Genomic DNA, 23,313 nt, shown 5'->3' on the forward strand with positions numbered 1-23,313 from the left:
CTCTGTCTTTCCATCTCGTCCTTCCCACTCTTTGTCTGACCATCATCTGCCCAGTTCTCTCTCAACGTTATCACCCCCGTCCCAAAAGTTGGCAGGTGGTTCTTACCCCCACAGTGATTAGTATGTGTACCGAGTATGATCAGTCATTCCAACGGTTCAGGATGAGGTTTTTACAACTAGATTTGCCCGCGCACGCCCATGTTAAGACTATCGGGGTGAGTCAAATGAAAACCTTAAACTTGTAATAACAAATTCGAAATTTCGCGCCGTGATCCTGTAAGTTGGTAATCGTGCTGCAAACAGCGTGCAGAATGGCCTGTAGGTGGCAGCATAGTGCAGATGCACACATACCGTCGCAGTATCAGTATAAAGATGGCCGCCCCACTTGCAACTTGCACAAGGGAAGAACAGGGTTCTGTTACACGGTTTTTGCGTACTGAAGGTGTGAAACCTACTGAAATTCATCGACGAATGAAGGTTCAGTACTGTGATGCATGTCTGTCACAGCAGCAAGTCTACGAATGGAGTAGGAAGTTCACAAATGGTGTGACTTCAGTGGAAGATAATCCTCGTCCTGGTCAGGCACAACGAGTTTTGACTCCACAGAACACTGCAGCAGTTGAAGCCATAGTGAAAGAAAACCGCCGAGTGGCACTGAATGACATTGCAGTATGTTTACAGATTAATCATGGGTCAGCACACCACATTGTGCATAATGTGCTCCAGTTTCACAAAGTGTCTGCAAGATGGGTGCCACGGTATGAGAGAACGTGTTGATGCTTGTGAAGAACTTATTCGGCCCTTTGAACGAGAAGGTGATGGCTTCCTTTCAAGAATCGTTACTGGGGACGAAACCTGGGTTCACTTCCACCAACCGGAAATGAAGAGAGCGAGCAAGGAATGGTGCCATTCCTCATCACCAAAACCAAAGAAGTTTGGAACAGAACCATCAGCAGGGAAGGTTACGCTGCCTCTCTTTTGGGAAGAAAAAGGTGTCATTTTGGAGCATTACATGACTAGAGGGACCACTGTCACCAGTACATCATCTCCTAAAAAATCATCTACGGCCTGCAATCAAATCAAAGCGACGTGGATTGCTGTCAGCAGGTGTCCTTTTGCAACATGACAATGCAAGGCCCCACACTGCCCGTACAACAGTTGCAACAATCACAGACCTGCATTTTGAGTGTCTTCCACATCCACCATACTCACCAGACGTTGCCCCAAGTGATTTCCGTATGTATGGACCACTCAAAGACGCAATGGGAGGAAAGAAGTTCCGTTCTGATGAAGAGGTACGCCACGCGGAGCACGAGTGGTTGCGCGGACTACCGAAAGAATTTTTTCTAAATGAAAATATGCACCCTGTAAGCGCTGGAGGACTTGCATTGAGCGTGGGGGTATTATGTTGAAAACTGATACAGTTTGGACCACTTCTGCACAATAAATAATATTTAATAAAATATTTAAGATTTTCATTTGACTCACCCTCGTCTTTCACATCTATATGTATACACAATTCCAGGCCTGGATCTAGGAGCGGGCAGACTGCGCCAAATACATATTGTTGAGGGTAAAAAACATGTTACACAAAACGCCTAGAATCCAGCGCACGTTGGTCTGTCGATTATCATATAATTTTGAAACGCATCCCAGATGTTTTCTGAACATTTTTGAACACGTTCTAAGTTGATTTCTGAACGAATCATAAGTTGAATTTTGAATGCGTGCATAGTGTACTTTATATCGCTTCTAGAACTCCCGTCACATCTAGAAATAAAAAACTTTCACGCAGACAAAAGGGGACGAGGCTATACGAGCTGAGCCGAATAAATCGGAATGGGTGAATGCCAATCGCCCTTTGATTATGTGGTTGATTGAGTGTGCGAATGATCAGCGTTTTAATAGCCGGCCGCGGTGCCCGAGCGGTTCTAGGCGCTTCAGTCCGAAACCGCTCGACTTCTACGGTCGCAGGTTCGAATCCTGCATCGGGCATGGATGTGTGTGATGTCCTTAGGTTTCACAGGAAACTGTATGATAAGAATTACATATAAGAATGTGTTTGAATGAGTTGTATGACATGTTTTTCTTGTTTATATGTGAATATAACATATTCCACTGCTCAGTCTCCTCCCAGATAAATTTAGAAATTCCACAGTAGATTTAGAGGTGCAAATGTATGACGTAAACAATAAATCTAGGAAAATAGTATGAAAGGAATCTAACAGAGACCTTTCAATATTAGCCTAGAACGATGGCCCACCAATGGTAGGCACGAGAATTTTAACCGTTACTTCCACTTCTCCAGCACAAACGCAGGAAAACTCCCTTTACAAAAGAACGCGACAGTGGTCTCTCTGACAGTGTTCTAGCAGCAGTGGACACCGTTACATCCTAAAGAAGATCCCAACAGAGGGGTCGAAACGTCGATTATTTTAGAAGGGAATATGAGGCGACCTAACAACCCAGAAGTCTTTATTTTTAGTGACAACGGCCACGAAAGCTTGCAGACTTACATTCATCTTCCATACTCCACAAATTAGCCAGGGGCGAAATAAGGGAATGAGGAAACATCAAAGGAGCAGGAGCTGCTTTTGAAGCCTATACTGAATTGAAGGCAGCAGTAATCCGAGAGGTGGAAATATCCCATTTGATCTGCTTCTTAGGATGATAAATGATTCAAAAATGTGTGTGAAATCTTATGGGACTTAACTGATAAGGTCATCGGTCCCTAAGTTTACACACTACTTAACCTAAATTACCCTAAGAACAAACACACACACACCCATGCCCGAGGGAGGACTCGAACCTCCGTCGGGATCAGCCGCACAGTCCACAACTGCAGCGCCTAGACCGCTCGGCTAATCCCGCGCGGCGATAAATGTTTAAGGCGGCCGTAAGATTACAATCAACCTTCTCCGAAAAGGAAGATTCAGGGTAATAGGGGGTAATAGGGAGTCTTTTGCAATGTGCATAATGTCATTACCGAAACAAAATTGGTTAAATTCTCGTCTAACAAAGGCGAGGGCATTTCAAAATGGCTCTGAGCACTATGGGACTTAACATCTAGGTCATCAGTCCCCTAGAACTTAGAACTACTTAAACATAACTAACCTAAGGACATCACACACATCCATACCCGAAGCAGGATTCGAACCTGCGACCGTAGCAATCGCGCGGTTCCGGACTGAGGCGCGCCACCTATGTTTTATGGTATTATATTTTGGGATAACTCTTCCCATCCTAAAAGGACATTTTTAGCGGTTCAGGCAGGAAGTGGTGTGAGTTCACGAACCTCTCGTCAACCCCTGTTCACGAGTCTGGGTATTTTGACATTGGTCTCTTAATATATAAATATATTCCTTACTGTCATTTCTTGTTAACTATATTAGCTTATTCTCAAGAATAAGCAGATTTCACTCGGTTAATACTCGGCAGAAATCAAACGTGCATTTGGATCGGACTTCCTTTAACTCTTTTGCAGAAAGGTGTGCAGTATACTGCTGCATCCATTTTCAATAAGCTACGACAAGAATTCAAAAATCTTAGCAGCAATCCACGCGCTTTCAAATCGAAACTGAAGAGTTTTCTCATGGGTCACTCCTTCAAGAGTTCCTTGAAAAATTAAGCTGATTCATACGTTGTATTGTTGATTGCATGTGCTTAAACTTATGTCTTCACATTTTTTGGATTCATAAACATTTTATTTTTACCTGTTACTACTTTTACGTTGTAATTTCATGTACTGACACGTTCCATGTCCTTGGAGATTTGCTCCTCTATTTCGTCCTACCGAGCTTGACGTGTAAATAAATAAATAAACATCGTCAGTGAGTGCTAGAAGACCTTCCTCTGCAGAATAGGAGGAACCTGTGGTGCCAACATGATGGCTGTCCAGCCCACAGTGTACGAAGCTCTACAGCACGTCTTCATCAAGTGTTTCCAAATCTTTGGGTTGGATGCAGATGACCTTGGCCCGCCCGTTCGCCGGATTTGACGCCTGTAGGCTTTTTTTCTGTGGGGAATGCTGAAAGAAGCTGTCTACGAGGACATAGCAGCTACACCAGATAATATGCAACGACGTATTACTGCAGTTAGCTGGGACATATGCGCTGAAATGCTAGCACCCATGCAGAGTCGTTCCATACCAGCCTGGAAGCGTGTATTGTGATTGTCAGCTGTCTCGTCACTGGTGAGAATCCATATAACTAGTGTATGCACTTCTGTTGTTGTTTGGTGTGTGCTATTACAGCTATTGTACAAGTGGCGGGGGGGGGGGGGAGAACTTTTCGAAATACGACATCTCGTAAACGACTCGCATTAGGAACCTAAAACAAACGCCACTGACATCCTAATTTACCCTACTTTTAATTTGTAATGTCAGTAGGCTTTTTCCATATAAAAAGTGTATGTTTGCACAGAAATACACTTTATAAGTATTATTGTAATCTCTTGATTCGCTAACACGAGTCCGTGTCTACCAATCCATTCTGCGAAGCCGGCCGGTGTGGCCGAGCGGTTCTAGGCTCCTCAGTCTGGAACTGCGCGACCACTACGGTCGCAGGTTCGAATCCTGCCTCGGCCATGGATGTGTGTGATGTCCTTACGTTAGTTAAGTTTAAGTAGTTCTAAGTTCCAGGGGACTGATGACCACAGATGTTAAGTCCCACAGTGCTCAGAGCCATTTTTGAACCATTCTGCGAAAACAACACATCAGTAGAACTTTCCATGTATTAGTTCAGGTACAATTTTTAGGTGACTCGCCCTGGATTCGGTATAAAATTAAATTTACAACATTGTTCATCTCATTGTCTACCAACAGTCATGCCGCAGTGGTAATTAGAGATGGGCAAAACTGTTCTTTTCAGAGATTGGATCAGAACTGTTCACTCCCTGAAATGAATTAGCTCTTTTTCATGACTCACCACTCATTTACAAAAGAAAATAAATGAAAGGCACATTGCCCTTTAAACTTGGTTTATTCCAGTACTATACCTGTATTTTGATCTTATTTGATCCTATTTTGAAGTAACACAGATAATGAGTAAGAATTTTGTATTGTTTATTGAAATTTCCATGATATGACAAAGTTTTTGATTATTGATTTATTTTGCACTAGCGTGGTTTTTTGGGTGATCGGAAAATGTTGTAACTTGAGATTTACATTAACAATATATTTGGCTATAATGTATTAAAATTTCATTAACCTCATACATATACATCGCAAGCCATATATTTTTCCTTTCGAAGACGCCTAAAATCGCAAAATCCGTACCAGAATAAGAAAAAAAATATAAATTTGACTGTAAAACGAAAGTGCTGCATATAGCCTTACGCAGAATAAAACAAGGAAAATATTGGTGTATCACATTTTGCGATACGTTTATCGGTTCGCTCGTAATTAAAGCGTAAATTCGAGTGTCCATAATAAAAATCCTATAGTAAGAGGAGTCATCAGGAACCTAATCTAATCAGTTTAAACAAATAAAAATAAAATAAAAACAATTGATGTATACATAACATAATAATGTAATATAAATAGCGGTATTACTACGAAGAACAATATCCAGTGGGGACAAACTCCGATGCAGAGGCGCTGAGTCGAGCAGGTCGAGCCGCGAGCTTTATTACTGCATGAGCTGAGACCGCAGAGACCAGAGTGACACCAGAGTCGCTTTGCTCGACGCTCTGGCTAGAGTCGAGACGGTGGGGTGAGCGTTGAGCGGGTGAGTTCCGAGGGTGGGGGAAGCGGTGAACTCACCCGCTCGGAGCCAAATTGTCCGTTCCCTTGCGAGCAGGTTTTTGCAAGTAGTTCCTATGTTATCCGCTAGGTGGCTCTCTGTCCTGTTGCTCGCATCAACTGCCCAGAGGGCAGGACGTGCGACTGAAACAATCGCCGACAGAGTGCGATGCGAAGTTAAGCTGCGCCAGACACTGCACAGCGCACACGGCAGACGACGCACAGAGACGGCCCGGCATATGTGAAACACAAAATCCAATGGGGCACTGCACAATGCAGGCAGCCAAGGTAGAAGCAGGGCAGAGGCCGGCGCTGGCTGTGTTGTGTGGCGTGCACTGTGCTCTGACCAGCAGAGGCGCTGCTGATATGCTCCGTCTCTCTCTCTCTCTCTCTCTCTCTCTCTCTGCCGTGGGAAACGTTTGGAGCTACCGTTCTTTTTTTCTGAATCACTGATTGTTCACTCCTTTGAAAGATTGAACTCTATGAATTAGTTCAAGAGCGGATCCCCCATCTCTAGTGGTAATACCGATTCCCGTTAGATCACCGAAGTTAGGCCCTGTTGGCCGCGTGGGATAACCGTGCGGTTTTCGCGCGGTTGCCCCCCGCTCCCCCCCCCCCCCCATCGGAGGAGGTTCGAGTCCTCCCTCACAAGGGGAGGCCGCCAATTGTGAAATTCAGATTCGATTCATACTGTGCATAATAAAAGCTCATGGCCAGAGGTGTAATGCGGCAAAGCACCAAGATGCACTTCTCAGCCGTTGTCGAGGAAATCGGTAGTTAAAAGAAACCGTTGGGATGAAATACACTCTACGATTAATAGTTTTCTACAGCGTCGTGGCGCAGCGGTAAGCTCTCGGGTTCGTAATCCGTAGGTCGCTGGATCGAATCTCGCTCCATGCAACTTTTTTTTAATTATTTGTTTTTTTTGTAATTCAAATGTATACACACACTATATATATATATATATATATATATACTTGAAATAAATCCAATCCATCGTCCACCACCAATTATCTTCTCCGATTTTTGCCGATATGATACGATACGCGTGGTATGCATCAAACCTGACGAACGGTGGAACAATTTTTCAGAACGTCAATCAGGTGTGTTTCCCTACAGATAATTTAAAAAACAATTGTTGTTGTAAAAACGCATCGTTTATCAGATGTGCTCGATGTCGTGCTGTTTTCTGCTTTCCATGTTTCTATGATAACTATCACTCTGGTTCGTGCGATACTCCAGCTACTTCTGGTCACTAATTGTTAATTATGTGCGAGTGTATACCGAACTTATCAATCAATTGTATCCACTTCAATATTATTTGTGATATTGTGTTTTATTTCAAGTTTTATTTTTCCACGACAAACGACTTTCAACAACTTATTATGTGCATAATTGTTGCAACTGATTGCCGGGAATTATATATATATATATATATATATATATATATATATATATATATATATATATTAATTACAAAAAACAAATAATAAAAAAAGTTGCATGGCGCGGGATTCGATTCGGCGACCTTTGGATTACGAACCCGAGCGCTTACCACTGCGCCACGACGCTGTAGGAAACTATTAATCGTAGAGAGTATTTCACCGCAACGGTTTCTTTTAACTGTCGATTTTCTCGACAACGGCTGAGAAGTGCATCTTGGTGCTTTGTCACATTACACCTCTGGCCATGAGCTTTTATTATGCACAGTATGAATCGAATCTGAGTTTCACAATTGGCGGCCTCCCCTTGTCAGACATGGGTTAAGCCTAGGGACCGATGACCCCAGCAGTTTGGTCCCATAGAACTTACCACAAATTTCCAAGTGCTGTGGGGCTGGGCTAGCACTTGGATGGGTGACCATTCGGTCTTCCCAGCACCGTTGGCAAGCGGGGTGCACTCAGCCCTTGTGAGGCAAACTGAGGAGCTACTTGACCGAGAAGTAGCGGCTCGGGTCCCGTAAACTGACATACGGCTGGGAGAGCTGTGTGCTGACCACATGCCCCTCCAATCCTCATCCAGAAACGCCTGTAGGCTGAGGATGACACGGCGGCCGGTCGGTACCGTTGGGCCTTCATGGCCTGTTCAGGGGGGTGTACAGTGTAGTTTTCATCTCATTATCTAGAACAGTGATTCCCAATAGGTGGTCCGCAGACCCCCAGGGGTCCGCGAGCTATGCCAGAGGAGTCCGCAAGATGCTATTAGAATAAAAAATACACTAAATATATTTCGTACGATAGCAAATTTTTAGTTTTGGCCGCTTCCTGCATGAGCAGAACCTCAGCGAACGCTTAACTTCCGCGTCTAGCGCCTTGCTAGAGCCAATTGACACTAGCACACTCTAGCGCAAAACTAGAATTAGATAGAGCCAAATAGTTCTGCTGTATGCCGTTAGACTGCGCGCGCTGCCACTTTGCAGCTGACAACTGACAGTCACTTTACACAGAAATACGCATTTCAGACGACAATCGGCCATTGTTAATTTATTTCCAGTGCTTTCACAGACCGCATTGTTTACATATTCAATATTCTGTATTAAAACAGTAGTGTTTGTAAAGCGTTGTTTGTTAAGGAACCTACAATTCGCGTAGTTAAAAATGGACCGTTGGTTAAAAAGTGGTTCGTTAAAACGAGAAGGGGCCTATAGATGAGGAGGAAGAAATGCATTTGTTATACTAAACACCCAGATTTGAAGACAAAGATTTTGAGCAATAATCAAAAATTTAGTAATAACAATGATGGCTACATTGAAAAAGTTTTAAGCTCAATATTTTTTCAATAACAAATATGTCAATGTTTTTTCTAAGTACCAAAAATAGAAAACGTATAAAAAGACTCTTAATTGGGCTTTTTTAGGTACTTGATACTGTGATATGAAAAGGTACCAATCATGCTCGATGACGGGGTCCGCGAGAAAACCTTGTTGGGAACCCCTGATCTAGAATGATCATCAGCTGTTCTCATTATCTTTGTAAAACGATTCCGGATTGTTTGTACCTCGTCTTTACCTTCATGTTCCTAACTATCAGTCAACCTTTTGCGGCGTAGTTCTCTGAGTATGTGATGCTTGCTGAATGTGATTCGACATGAGCATAAAGCACGAAGAAATGTTTTGTCTCGTATTCTTTCAGTAGTCTCTACGTATTTTGATATGCGCGACCACTACGGTCGCAGGTTCGAATCCTGCCTCGGGCATGGATGTGTGTGATGTCCTTAGGTTAGTTAGGTTTAACTAGTTCTAAGTTCTAGGGGACTAATGACCTCAGCAGTTGAGTCCCATAGTGCTCAGAGCGATTTGATTTGAACTCTTCACGCAGTATCATATCTCCCATTTCATCTTCATCTACATCCTCTTTCATTTCCATAATATCATCATCATATAGATCTAAAATAAGGTGTAGAATAGGACGCATCGTCATAGATCTATATGACTATGCTGTGCTGATTATATTTATATGTTTTGACGATGCCATTATGGCCTTATCACTTTAGGACATGGTGTAAAACAGTTCTGAGGATGGTGATTACGGACTGAAACCGATCATCGTCTAAAGGATTCATATTGAGATCAAAGACTGGAATAAAAAACATTTGACAGTATTGGATCACTGTTTGTATACGCGAATGTCGCAGATGGTGAGACGGCAGTTAGTCGAAACACGTGTAAAAGAAGCAATAGTTAAGAAGAGAGTGAAACAGAGTTGTAGTCTATCTCAGCATGTCATTCAGTTTGTAGATTGAGCAATCAGTTGAGGAAACCATGGAGACATTTGCAATGTACAGGGAATAGGCAAAATAATGTGAACACCTGTACTTACTTGGGAGTGGTTTGTTAATAAGGGGTTGGCCCCTATTTGCCCGTAATGCAGCTGAGATTCTTCATGGAATACAGGCTCCAGTGGAATGTTATGCCACTCTTCAATCAGAATCTCTTCTAACTCCTGTAGGGCCAGGGTTCGATAGTATTCAAGTCCGGGGACTTTGTTGGCCAGGGAAGACGCTGCAGTTCAGTTGCATGCTCCTCATACCACGACTGCACTGTCCTGGATGTGTGAATGGGCGCGTTATCGTCCTGAAATATGCCATCATTGTTGGAGAACAACATTTGAATCGTGGGGTGCACGTAATCGTTGATTGTAACACGGCCTCCCAGAGTGGTGATGGGACCACCAGAATACCATGATATGGCTACCCACGCCATCACACTTCCACCTCCACGCTTAACCGTTGGAATCAAGCAATCAGGATTGTAGGCTTCTTTTGCCCTTCCCCAAACGTAAACCCGGCCCGATGTTGGAAATAACGAAGTTGACTCGTCGGACCGTATGACGTGTTTCCTCTGATCAGCCGTCCAGGATTTATGCTCCTGACACCATGTTTTCTTTGCGTTGGTTGTCGTCACTAACGGTTTCGGCATAGCAGCGTCCACGAATATCCGCTTTATGGAGGTCTCGGCGGACAGCGTCGATAGATACGGGGTCTCGAAGATGGCTGTTGAGCTCTGCAGTCACTTTAGCTGCTGTAGTTTTGTGTTGTTTTGACACAGTTCGTCTTAGAGTACGACGATCTCTATCATTTAGTTTTGATTTGCTCCCAATATTACATTTACACGATGATGTCTTTTCATGTTTTGTGTAGGCTGTCATGACTGTTGAAACAGTTGCTCTCGAAACATTGAATGAGTTGGCTGTCTTGGTTACTGGTGCTCCAGTTAATTGGGCCCCCACAATCTGCCCTCTTTTGAACCCTGTTAGGGCTTTCATTGCACGTCGACCTCGGACTCTGAATGCAAATACGAAGTGTGCACTACTAGTAAACAACCTGCACTGATTTATTTATTTATTTATTTAATCGTATGGCTAGGGCTCCCCATCGAAAAATGGTTCAAATGGCTCTGAGCACTATGGGACTTAACAGCTGTGGTCATCAGTCCCCTAGAACGTAGAACTACTTAAACCTAACTAACCTAAGGACAGCACACACATCCATGCCCGAGGCAGGATTCGAACCTGCGACCGTAGCAGCCCCCCCGTCGGGCAGACCGTTCGCCAGGTGCCGGCCATTCAATCTGACGCCACTTCGGCGAGCTGCAGTCGATGAGGATGATAGGATGATGATAAGGACAGCGCAACACCCACTCCCTGGGCGGAGAAAATTCACCGACCCAGCCGGGAATCGAACCCGGGCCCAGAGGATTGACAATCGGTCATGCTGACCATTCAGCTACCGGGGGCGGACACCTGCAATGATGCCTACCTAGTCCGTACTGAACCCGCACCTTCCAGCGAGACACATGCCTTACCTGCGTTGTTGACCGTCAAACACAACCGTCCCATTACTACCACTGTCCACATTAATTTTGCCTATACCCTGTACATTTCCCTTCAGGGGACAAAATGAAATCTTTAAGGTTTACCGATCACATTATGATTCTGGCATAGACGGCAAAGGACATGGATAACTAGTGGAACGGAATGGATATCGTATCGACAAGTGGAGGTAGCGTGGACATCAACAAAATAAGATTAATGGCGTGCAGCCGAAAGATGTGACCCGATGCTGAGTGAGTTAGATTGATGAATGATACACTAAAGGTAATAAGTGTGCTTTGCTCCCTGTGATCCCGTATTATTTTCTTTTCGACGTGTTCATTTCGCCAGATGTATGTGGGAAAAAAAACGTCTCTAAGAACTACTTAGACTTAACTAACCTAAGGACATCACACACATCCATGCCCGAGGCAGGATTCGAACCTGTGACCGTAGCGGTCGCGCGGTTCCAGACTGAACCGCCTTGAACCGCTCCGCCACACCGGATGGCTCACTTTGTTCTATTTTGTTAGGCCATGCTAATGTATTATGAAGTGTTTATATAATCAAATCCTAAAAAGCAAAAAATATGTTTGTAAATTGTTGAAACCAAATAATTCAAAAAACTTTGAAACCGTTAGCTGTCGAAACGATGTAGCCTAAGTTAATTATTTCTTTCTCAATAAAAGCAGAATGAAGTCACTTTCAGTTCTGAAAAATTTCAATAATGCAGCAACAATACATATGGCAGTATTAAGTTTTGTGTTTCTCCTGAAAAGTGTAAAAAATGACTTATTTAGTTTCAGCAATTGACGATTCAATTAGTGAAGGCGCCTTTCTTTTCGCGACACGCAGAACAATTCTACTCCTTCCAACATACATCTCGCGTAAGGAGCTCGACGAGGTGAAAATAGAAATCGGGGCCGCTATGGGAATAAATAGAGGGTAGTTTTACCCCGCACTATGAGCGGGTGCAACAGGAAAGGAAACCACCCGTAGTCGTAAAAGGTAGGCTCCGCCACGCACCGTATCCTGCCGTGCGGAGAACATATGTAGTTGTGTATGTAGACGTAGAAGAGTTTGGCAGAGGAGACGAATTCTGGGCGAGACAGAGAACTGACGACCCGGAGCAAAAAGATTGTCTGCAGTGCTCGGGATATCGAGCAGACAGAAGGCGTTGATTGGTAGCAGTCGCAGGGTAGATTTTCAGTTTTGTTGCGAGGGGTGGTTATAACGCGACGTGGCGTCGCCTTTTGGTCTTCAGCTCTGGAGGGGAAACAAGCGAGGGATCATTGTTCCCCGAAGAGGCAGAAGGCGGGCATCGGACGATTAATCTCTGGGCCACAATGAGCGCCAGCTATTGGCCTAACACCCTCCAGCCAAGTAGCTCCGCGGGGTGGCGAGGCTGTTACCGCTTCCAGCAGAGGAACTACAGGCCTATGTACACTACTGGCCATTAAAATTGCTACACCAAGAAGAAATGCATAGATCCTGAGAAATCAATACCCAGAACAACCACCTCTGGCCGTAATAACGGCCATGATACGCCTGAGCATTGAGTCAAACAGAGCTTGGATGGCGTGTACAGGTACAGCTGCCCATGCACCTTCAACACGATACCACCGTTCGTGTAGTGACTGGCGTATTGTGACGAGCCATTTGCTCGGCCACCATTGACCAGACGTTTTCAATTGGTGAGAGATCTGGAGAATGTGCTGGCCAGGGCAGCAGTCGAACATTTTCTGTATCAAGAAAGGCCCGTACAGGACCTGCAACATGCGGTCGTGCATTATCCTGCTGAAATATAGGATTTCGCAGGGATCGAATGAAGGGTAGAGCCACGGGTCGTAACACATCTGAAATGTAACGTCCACTGTTCAAAGTGCTGTCAATACCAACAGAGGTAACCGAGACGTGTAACCAATGGCAGCCCATACCATCACGCCGCTGATACGCCAGTATGGCGATGACGAATACACGCTTCCAATGTGCGTTCACCGCCATGTCGCCAAACACGGATGCGACCATCGCGCTGCTGTAAACAGAACCTGGATTCATCCGAGAAAATGACGTTTTGCCATTCGTGCACCCAGGTTCATCGTACAGCACACCATCGCAGGCGTTCCTGTCTGTGATGCAGCGTCAAGGGTAACCGCAGCCACGGTCTCCGACCTGATAGCTCGTGCTGCTGTAAACGTCGACGAACTGTTCGTGCAGATGGTTGTTGTCTTGCAAACGTCCCCATCTGTTGTCTCAGGGATCGAGACGTGGCTGCACGATCCGTTACAGCCGTGCGGATTAGATGCCTGTCATCTCGACTGCTAGTGATACGAGGCCCTTGCGATCCAGCACGGCGTTCCGTATTACCCTCCTGACCCCACCGATTCCATATTCTGCTAACACTCATTGGATCTCGACCAACGGGAGCAGCAATGTCGCGATACGATAAACCGTTATCGCGACAGGCTACAATCCGACCTTTATCAAAGTCGGAAACGTGATGGTACGCATTTCTCCTCCGTACAAGAGGCATCACAACAACGTTTGACCAGGCAACGCCGCTCAACTGCTGTCTGTGTATGAGAAATCGGTTGGAAACTTTCCTCATGTCAGCACGTTGTAGGTGTCGCCACCAGCGCCAACCTCGTGTGAATGCTCTGAAAAGCTAATCGTTTGCATATCACAGCATCTTCTTCTTGTCTGTCAAATTTCGCGTCTGTAGCACGTCATCTACGTGGTGTAGCTATTTTAATGGCGAGTAGTGCAATTAGGGACATGCGATTGAATAACAAAGTAACGAATGTTATAAAATCATGTGAACTAGAAGCAAGGCTGGGAAGTATAACAAGGTTATGTACTTGTTGCCTGTTATCCTGACGTATATCCACGATCCGTTACAGAATGTGTAAAAGGCGTAATTTCCACAGGTATGGCCCCTCTGTGCTCCTGGTAAAAAGCGTCCGAGATATGAAGTACATAACCTTCACCATCATTACTTGGATATGGATAGAATAAGAGACATTATACTACATACGTGTGGACATCACATTTCCACTGCAAGCTACAAGCAGTCGAAAGGCCCTTACGAATAACGATGTTTTAATCGCCTCTTCCCGGCGAGAAAAAGCATTTCAGTTGTTGCATACACACCATCAGCATTAATAAACTAATTACACGAAAGGCTGCACAAATGAAGCAGTGGTCAGTATTATTCCGAAAGTATGAGTACCCTGAAAGAGTGTGCTTATCTGATATATTTAATTTGTCGAAATTTATTGCTGACGAAGGCAGATTTACCCTTATGACAATGTTTTTCGATTGACGTGAATTCTTCCTGTCGCAAAACACACTTGGCTAGTTCCCGCATTCTTGTCGCGCGTATTCTCAGCTGCTGACAATACACTGCCATTGTGCTGTGTCACGTATCAGTTGTTTACTTTTCTCAAGAACAACTATTTTATTCGCGAAACACGCATTGTCAGTTTGTCAAGGCGTAGATGAGTAACCGGCATCTGGCGTTTGCTTCTCATTCCGCCTGAAGGATACGCTCATCATGACTTTGATACTGCTCAAATGAAGAAAAGGTATAAATTCCTTTGGTAAATGTCCATTCCAGTCTCTCAGTGTCGAAAATACGATGGGTTATGGGATTCAGCACAGAGAGCCATGGAGAGATCAATGCTGGGCTATACAAGAAAGGACAGGAAAAGGGCAGATGACATCCGGTCTGTGACGAAGGTTAATGACATCTCAGAGAGAGTAGGTTCCTTGAAATGGCAGTGGGCTGGCCACGTCGCAAGAAGAAAAGACAACAGATGGACGAAGCTAGTACTGGAGTGGAGTCCGAGAGAGCACCGGAGGCCTAGAGGAAGACCACCAGACAGATGGGACAAGGACATCAAGAAGATCGGTGGTAACACCTGGCAGAGAACTGCCCAAGACCGTCCCATTTGGAGAAGACTGCTGAAAGCCTACCTGAATCCACGACTCGAAGAGGCCACATCATCTAATGATTGAACTGGCTGATGATCATGATGATGATGAATTGTCAACCTTTTCTCATTCGAAGAAGCATCACCATTTCGAGTAACGACCACAGTTCTGTTGTTGACAGGTCTGATAGTTCTTCTTTTATAAAAACACACTATAATTTGCACAAACTCAGTTCTGCAGCAGCTGTTGTGACAAAATTCGGAAACAGTGTCTCATTAAACAAGTAATTGGCGTCTAGAGAGCTCAGTAGCTTATGAAAAACCTCATTTTGACTGTTTTCGGTAACATATTTCATATGTATTTTCATACTAGGAAACCTTTGTTTTACTAGCTGCCGACAACATTTAAAGAATCACAGTTACTGTCATGAAAAAATTAAATAGAAAGTGCAACTTCTGATATATCGCTACAGATAAGAAAGTTCAATGTTTTTACGAACTGGCACAGTACTCTCCTCCTTGTGTGCCACCAATCGCCAAAATTTCGTTTCGGTGTCTCGAGCTGTTTAGGAGATATGAGCGATGCTGTAAATATTTCATTGTCGCGGGTGTGAGATCGTGAGAGAATGCGCTACATAGGATCCATTTTCTCGAGTTCGGAGGCAGATAGAGACCTCCTCCCAAGTCTAAACAAAAATTCAGTATGTTAGCTACATTTCATACGCAGTAACATATGGTGTATTACGCACCAAACGCAAAATCATACCGACCCCTATTTTTCATTGCAAACTTTCTGAATTTTGCGTAGTGTCTTACTAAAATGTGTATATGACAATAAGTATACCCGTTAGCGAGATGATGGTCAATTCGCCTCGAAGCTGACATATAACGATACAAGTAAGGCAAAAATCAAATATTTTCAGTGAACAGTTTCTGTAAAATCGTTTGAGAAAGAATACAGAGTGTGTGCGCTTCGGATCTGTCAGCGTAAAGCGTCGCCAATCGGCGCGTGTGAAGTATGGTGTACGCGTCGCAGTATGCGTTGGACCAGCGAATCATGTGCGGAGCGTGCGTGTCGCGCTGCAGTGTCGTGTCACGTCACACGTGCTATACACGTCTCCATTTGCGCTTAGCCTAACGCCTTAGCTTACGAAAGTTCATGTTTGATCTGACTGCATCTCTTGTTTACTTCAGCCTGTCAGAAAAGAGGACTCACAGTGACAGGTGACGAAAGCCCACGCAGTTTAGCCCAGGGCGACAGATAAGAACTACAAAACTCTGAGTAGCGTTTCCAGAATGAGATTTTCACTCTGCAGCGGAGTGTGCGCTGATATGAAACTTCCTGGCAGATTAAAACTGTGTGCCGGACCGAGACTCGAACTCGGGACATTTGCCTTTCCCGGGCATGTGCTCTACCAACTGAGCTACCCAAGCACGACTCACGCCCCGTCCTCACAGCTTTACTTCTGCCACAGGAGAGTGTCTGTGAAGTTTGGAAGGTAGGAGACGAGGTACTGGCAGAAGTAAAGCTGTGAGGACGGGGCGTGAGTCGTGCTTGGGTAGCTCAGTTGGTAGAGCACTTGCCCGCGGAAGGCAAAGGTCCCGAGTTCGAGTCTCGGTCCGGCACACAGTTTTAATCTGCCAGGACGTTTCTGAGTAGCGTGTTTGTATATACACTGAAGAGCCGAAGAAACCTGTCTAATATCGTGTAGGGCCCCGGCGAGAACGCAGAAGTGCCGCAACACGACGTGGCATGAAATCGATTAATGTCTGCACCAGTGCTGGAGGGAACTGACACCATGAATCCTGCAGGGCTGTCCATAAATCCGTAAGAATACGACGGGGTGGAGATCTCTCAACAGTACGTTGCAAGGCATCCCACATATGGTCAATAATGTTCATGTCTGTGTGTTTAAAATCGGAAAAGTGTTCCTGGAGCCAGTCTGGACGTGTGGGGTGTCGCATTGTCCTGTTGGAATTGGCCAAGTCCGTCGAAATGCACAATGGACATGAATGGATGCAGGTGATGAGGCAGGATGCTTACGTAGGTATCACATGCCACAGTCGTATGTAGACGTATGAGGGGTCCCATATCACTCCATGTAGTGTCATTGCCACAGGTACTACTACAACGCCGCGCCAACACGAGGTTGGCAGCCCGTCGTGTGCCGAGCACAGCGCACTCTAGCGGGCTGTGCAGCTCGGCGGAACTGGAGTGTGCCTCGTCCACTTCTTAGCTAGGTTTCAACCTAGGCAGACGCACTTTCGTAATCGGCCCTCAGCCAGATCTGTAATGTTTGCGTTGATTCTCTGAGGAGGGCCCCTCATGCTTAGTCCCTGAGAATATGTTGTGTTAGTTATAGCCGTAGCTGCAGTCCTACAAACTACTAAAGATAAGTAATTTCGTTGTACTATGTGTTTCTTGAATAATAACCCTTCTCTCTAACAGTGTGCCGTACCGCATATTATTGCAACCTGGACTCCTTCAGCTCCTGTCAACTCGGCCTCCTACTTATTTGCATTTAGTAACGAGCTGAAAACACCCACGCCTTTTGTGCCTCTAAAGAGTGAGACACAATACTCCACACACTCCACATCATTACAGACCCTTCACCCGCTTGAACAGTCCCCTGCTGACATGCAGGGTCCATGGATTCATGGGATTGTCCCCGTACCAGTACATGCCGATCCGCTCGATACAATTTGAAACGAGACTCGTCCTACCAGGTAGCATGTTTCCAGTCATCAACAATCCAGTGTTGACGGTCCCAGGCGAGGTGTAAAGTTTTGTGCCTTGCAGTCATCAAGGAGACACGAGTGCGCCTTAGGCTTCGAAAGCCCATACCGATGATGTTTCGTTGAATGGTTCGTCCGCTGACACTTATTGATGGCCGGGCACTGAAATCTGCAGCAATTTCCGGAAGGGCTGCACTTCTGTCACATTGAACAATTCTCTTCAGTCGTCGTTGGTCACATTCTTGCAGGATCTTTTTCCGGCCGCAGCGATGTCGGAGATTTGATGTTTCACCGCATTCCTGATATTCAGGGTACACTCGTGAAATGATCATATGGGAAAATCCCCACTTCATCACCACATCGGAGATGCTGTGTCCGCCGGCCGGAGTGGCCGTGCGGTTCTAGCCGCTACAGTCTGGAACCGGGAAACCGCTACGGTCGCAGGTTCGAGTCCTGGCTCGGGCATGGATGTGTGTGATGTCCTTAGGTTAGTTAGGTTTAAGTAGTTCTAAGTTCTAGGGGACTGATGACCTCAGGAGTTGAGTCCCATAATGCTCAGAGCCAGCCATCCTCACGAAGTTCCGAAGTTCCAACTCGGGCGCCAAATGGTTTCCTTCCCTGATTATGCCGTCTCTCCTGACCGCGATGCCGATGGGCTAGGTCGGAGTTTTTCGTGGTCGTATCACAGTTTCCTTAATCAGATCGGGGGTGATAAACTCAGGCAACAGATCTTTGATACTCCACAAATTAGCCAGGGGCGAAATAAGGAAATGGTCATCGGTCCCTAGGTTTACACACTACTAAACCTATTTTAAGCTAACTTAACGCTAAGGACAACACACATGACCATGCCCGGGAGGGGACTCGAACCTCCGATGGGGGCAGACGCGCGCAACAGATTTTTGATACTAAAGATAAAATCTTCTGGGTTGTTAGGCCGCGTCATATTTCCTTCCAAATTAATGTACGTTTCGCCCCCCCCCCCCACCCCCCAACCGCTCTTCTGAGATCTTCTTCAGGATGTGTCCGTTTCGCATCTAGCCAATGATGATGGCCAACTAATAGCAATAGGAGGAATTTCAACCAATAACCCTTCTCCAGCGTAAGTGTGGAATAGTGCCTTTCTACCCAACGACGATGGCCCACCAATGGTATCCGTAAGAGTTCAGCTAATAACGCCCCTTCTTCTGCATCAGCGCGCAAATATAATGAGTCTAGTCCTTTTAAAACCTTGCGAACCTAGGATGGAAAATATGCGTGGGTGACGGACAAATTTTTACTACTGTTATGAATTTTTAAATCTATGGAATAGTCACCCACACTATTAGATCATTTTTTTATATTTTATTATTTTAAGTAATTAGGTGATGGGGAAAACTAAATTAAAGTAAAGTAAGTTTAAACTTTGATATTTATTTTAAAATTCATCAGTGTTCAATAAAACTTATAACACATGCTAAGTCTGCCTCAAAGCTGGTGCCTTATGTACTGATGCGAATTAATTAAGAAAAGTGATAGTTAGAGGGGGTTCAATTAGCATTAAACGTGATTGTCGAAGAATATGAAACAGAATGGGGTACCGCATTCAAACAAGCGCACTAATATAGTTCAAGGGTACACAAAAAAAGAAACTGAACCGTCACCAATCCATTCCATTTAAGGCAAAGAAATTCCGTTCCTGGCGTAGTCGTGTTCCCATTGGATAACCACTGGCTGGTATTGGGAGCTGAGACAAAGATCACGTATTTCGAAATATCCACAATCTTACCAAAAAGCTCTATAAAAATCTTTCTAGAAATTGTGAAGTGGGAAAACTGCTCGCGATAGCGAATAATTAAGTTTGAATACGCAAAATATTATGCAAAAGAGTATTTAAGGGCTAGTTTTGTTACTACAGCACTTGTTCCACGTGCACAAGTACATTTACAGAAAATGTGTGATTCCATAACGATTTGAATGACGAAATCAAATCCAAACACATTAGTTACAAAAGAAACTTCCGAACTGCGTTAATAACGGCATAGTATTGACCTGATGGCTCAAACAATTTTACGAGCACGTGGTACTGCTACTACAAAGCACACACCACGTGGTTTGAACACAAAGAGAAATTTTTTTATTTTTTTTAAATTCAGTCTTGATCGCGCCTACCCGGAGATGTTACCTCTTGAATAGCGATCAAAAAATTAAAAAAAAATTTTCTTTTTAAAATTCAGTCTTGACCGCACCACGTATGCTACAAGAACATATGTTTTAAAAAGAAATTTTTTTTAATTTTTTGATCGCTGTTCCAAAAATGTTTATTAAAAGAAATTATTAATTTGAATAATTTCAACGAGAGAGAACACTTACACGCACATTCACACTTAAAACCGATGATTTTAATCAGAAGTACGCCTCATGACAACGTGCTTCCACTTTCCTTTATTGGAGTGGAAACAAAGCAACTACCGCAATACAATCCTAAAGCAGCACTGAAAATGCCCTGCATCGCAATTTAAGATATAAAAAAACATTTTCGATAAAAATCTGTAAGAGAAGTAATTAATATTTGAGTTAGGCTGAAAACTTAAGGCCGGCCGAAGTGGCCGTGCGGTTAAAGGCGCTGCAGTCTGGAACCGCAAGACCGCTACGGTCGCAGGTTCGAATCCTGCCTCGGGCATGGATGTTTGTGATGTCCTTAGGTTAGTTAGGTTTAACTAGTTCTAAGTCCTAGGGGACTAATGACCTCAGAAGTTGAGTCCCATAGTGCTCAGAGCCATTTTTGAAAACTTAAGAATTTCATTGTCTTTCGGAATCAATAAACACGCACTTACCCGGAGAAACTGCCCGCAGAGGGTGTCCCACAGGTACAGTAGGAAGTGCCGGCCAAAGTGGCCGTGAGGTTCTAGGCGCTACAGTCTGGAGCCGAGCGACCGCTACGGTCGCAGGTTCGAATCCTGCCTCGGGCAAATACTCTCACTAATTCATCCTTTCACATCAGAAGGGAAGGAGATGACAGTATCTTAAGGCATCATATACACTACGTAAAGGAGGCGGATGAAGCTTTCATAGGAAACTGTGTTATAAGAATTACATATAAAAATGTGTTAGAAGGTGTTGTATGACAAGTTGTTCTTGTTTATATTTTATTATAACATATTCCACTGCTCAGTCTCCTCCCAGATAAATTTAGAAATATCACAGTAAATTTAGAGGTGCAAATGTATGACGTAAACAACAATAAATCGAGGAAAATAGCATGAAAGGAATCTAACAGAGACCTTTCAACATTAGCCTATAACGATGGCCCACCAATGGTAGGCACGAGAATTTTAGCCAATACTTCCACTTCTCCAGCACAAACGCAGGAAAACTCCCTTTACAAGAGAACGCGACAATGGTCTCTGAGAGTGTTCTAGCAGTATTGGATACCGATACATCCTGAAGAAGATCCCAACAGAGGGGTCGAAACATCGATTATTTTAGAAGGGAATATGACGCATCCTAACAACCCAGAAGACTTTATTTTTAGTGTCAACGGCCACGAAAGCCTGCAGACTTACATCGATCTTTCATACTCCACAAATTAGCTATGGGCGAAATAAGGGAATGAGGAAACATCAAAGCAGAAGGAGCTGCTTTAGAAGCCTATACTGAATTGAAGGCAGCAGCAATCCGAGGGGTGGAAATATCCCATTTGATCTGCTTCTTAGCACGATAAATGATTAAGGCGGCCTTAAGATTACAATTAACCTTCTCGGAAAAGGAAGATTCAGGGTAATAGGGGATGATAGGGAGTGGATCGCAATGTGCTTAATGTCTTTACCGAAACAAAACTGGTTAAATTCTCGTGTCACAAAGGTGAGGGCGTTGTCACTAACAAGCGCCTTTGGTGGACCGAACCCTGAAGATATTTGAGTTAAATGACGAATAGTTAACACTGCTTCGCAAAAGCCACACAAAACGAGAAAAGGCATCCATGACAACCAACAGTTCCCATCTCTCGTTCGAGGCAGAGGGCCCAGGTAATTAGCGCACACTTTACTCACAGGGCTCTGCTCCCGTTCGGAATACAGTAAGCCTTTATGTGAATTGGAATTGGGCTTCACCATTTCCCAAGATTCGCACTCGTGATCCAATAGGGGAAGATTCTTATACAAGGACAGCCATGTAAGATGAGCACAGACCGTAGCAAGGGTTTTATAAAGGCCCAGATGCCCACCTAATAAGGCACAACGAAATACGGACGGCACGAGTTCAACTGGTAAACAAATTTTGGGCTTGGCTCATTTCCCAACTTCCCGGCACATATACCCTCTCTTAAGGAATACCCGGGAAGTTTGATCATCCGCTAACAATTGTCTCCGAATAGGACCTAAATAAGGATCTTGGACCTTCTTATACCTGAGATCAGAAAATGACTCGTAGACCTCTCTCTCTAGACGCGAGCCTAGCGGCCGCTTATGAAGACAAGGCGAGGCAGCGGTAACCGCAGGAGGGAGTAAATCCGCACCCCCTGTTGAGACGCCAGCTAAAACTAATCGATGGTAAAATGAGCCGCCGCGGCCCAGTTTGTACCTTACTTTTGGTACAACTTATTTAGCACACAGTTTTACATTTTGTAATTACTTTTGGTAGTACTTCATTGCAGTACAGTTAAACAGCTTCAGATATACGCGGTGTTCAAAAAGTCTCTCCGCAGTGCTGTGTGATTGTTCGCCTGCATGGGTTACTTCCCTTCAAGTGGACTCTCCCAACATTCGACTGTTTCGTTTATCTCAGCCAGCCTCAGTAGTATCGTTGGTGTGTGTCGTTACGTGTTGAAGTGACCGTTTAAGTTTAGTTCCTTCGTTCGTTTGTTTCGTTTTTGTCACTGTTAAAATGCTAACCATTGAAGAACGTGTGTTTTTGGTCAAACAAGTGTTCAAAGCTGGCGGTAAATACACAGTTTCAGTTCGTCAAACATTTATTTCAGTTTTCCCGGAGACAACACGCTCACATCGCGATACTGTTGAAGATTTGATTAACAAATTTCGAAGAACGGGTTCAGTGACAGATGCACCGAGAAGTGGTCGTCCTAGCGTTTTGTCTGAGGATAAACTACTCGATATTTTCGATAAAATGTCCATGAGTCCGAACAAGTCGGTAAGAAAACTCGCCCAGGAAATCGATGTTAGTGTCGGAACGGCCCACACAGCTGTAAGGAAAAAATTAGAACTTTTTCCATACAAAGTGACAGTCGTGCAAGAAATGAAAAATATTGACCATGGCAAGAGACTGCCTTATTGTCAATGGTTCAAAAATTTCGTTCAACAAAATGGAAGGGATATTCTTAATAAAACGTTTTTCACTGATGAGGCGTGGTTTCATTTATGCAGGTACATGAACTCGCAAAATTCTCTTACGTAGAAACTGCAAATCCATTGCGTGTTCATGAGGAACCACTTCATTATCTGAAAATAGGAGTTTGGATTGCAATTTCTAGACGTCGGATTGTGAGTCCCATATTTTTCAACGAAACAATAAACGCACAACGATACTGCAGTGATATTCAGTACCCATTCATAGGAGAACTTGTGTCAAGTGAAATACTGAACGGCTATTTTCAACAAGA

General features: G+C 44.4%; 1 protein-coding gene and 1 non-coding gene across 2 annotated transcripts in view; both read left to right on the top strand.

Annotated features, from left to right (window-relative positions):
• LOC126214953 (protein hunchback-like) overlaps window positions 1-23,313 on the top strand; it is a 134,395-nt gene that overhangs the window by 34,202 nt on the left and 76,880 nt on the right. The window lies entirely within an intron of this gene.
• Trnap-cgg (transfer RNA proline (anticodon CGG)) lies at window positions 16,534-16,608 on the top strand. The gene has a single exon. It is a non-coding gene; the product is annotated as a tRNA-Pro (tRNA).

The sequence above is a fragment of the Schistocerca nitens genome, chromosome 12, assembly GCF_023898315.1.
Source record: "Schistocerca nitens isolate TAMUIC-IGC-003100 chromosome 12, iqSchNite1.1, whole genome shotgun sequence".
NCBI lineage: Eukaryota > Metazoa > Arthropoda > Insecta > Orthoptera > Acrididae > Schistocerca > Schistocerca nitens.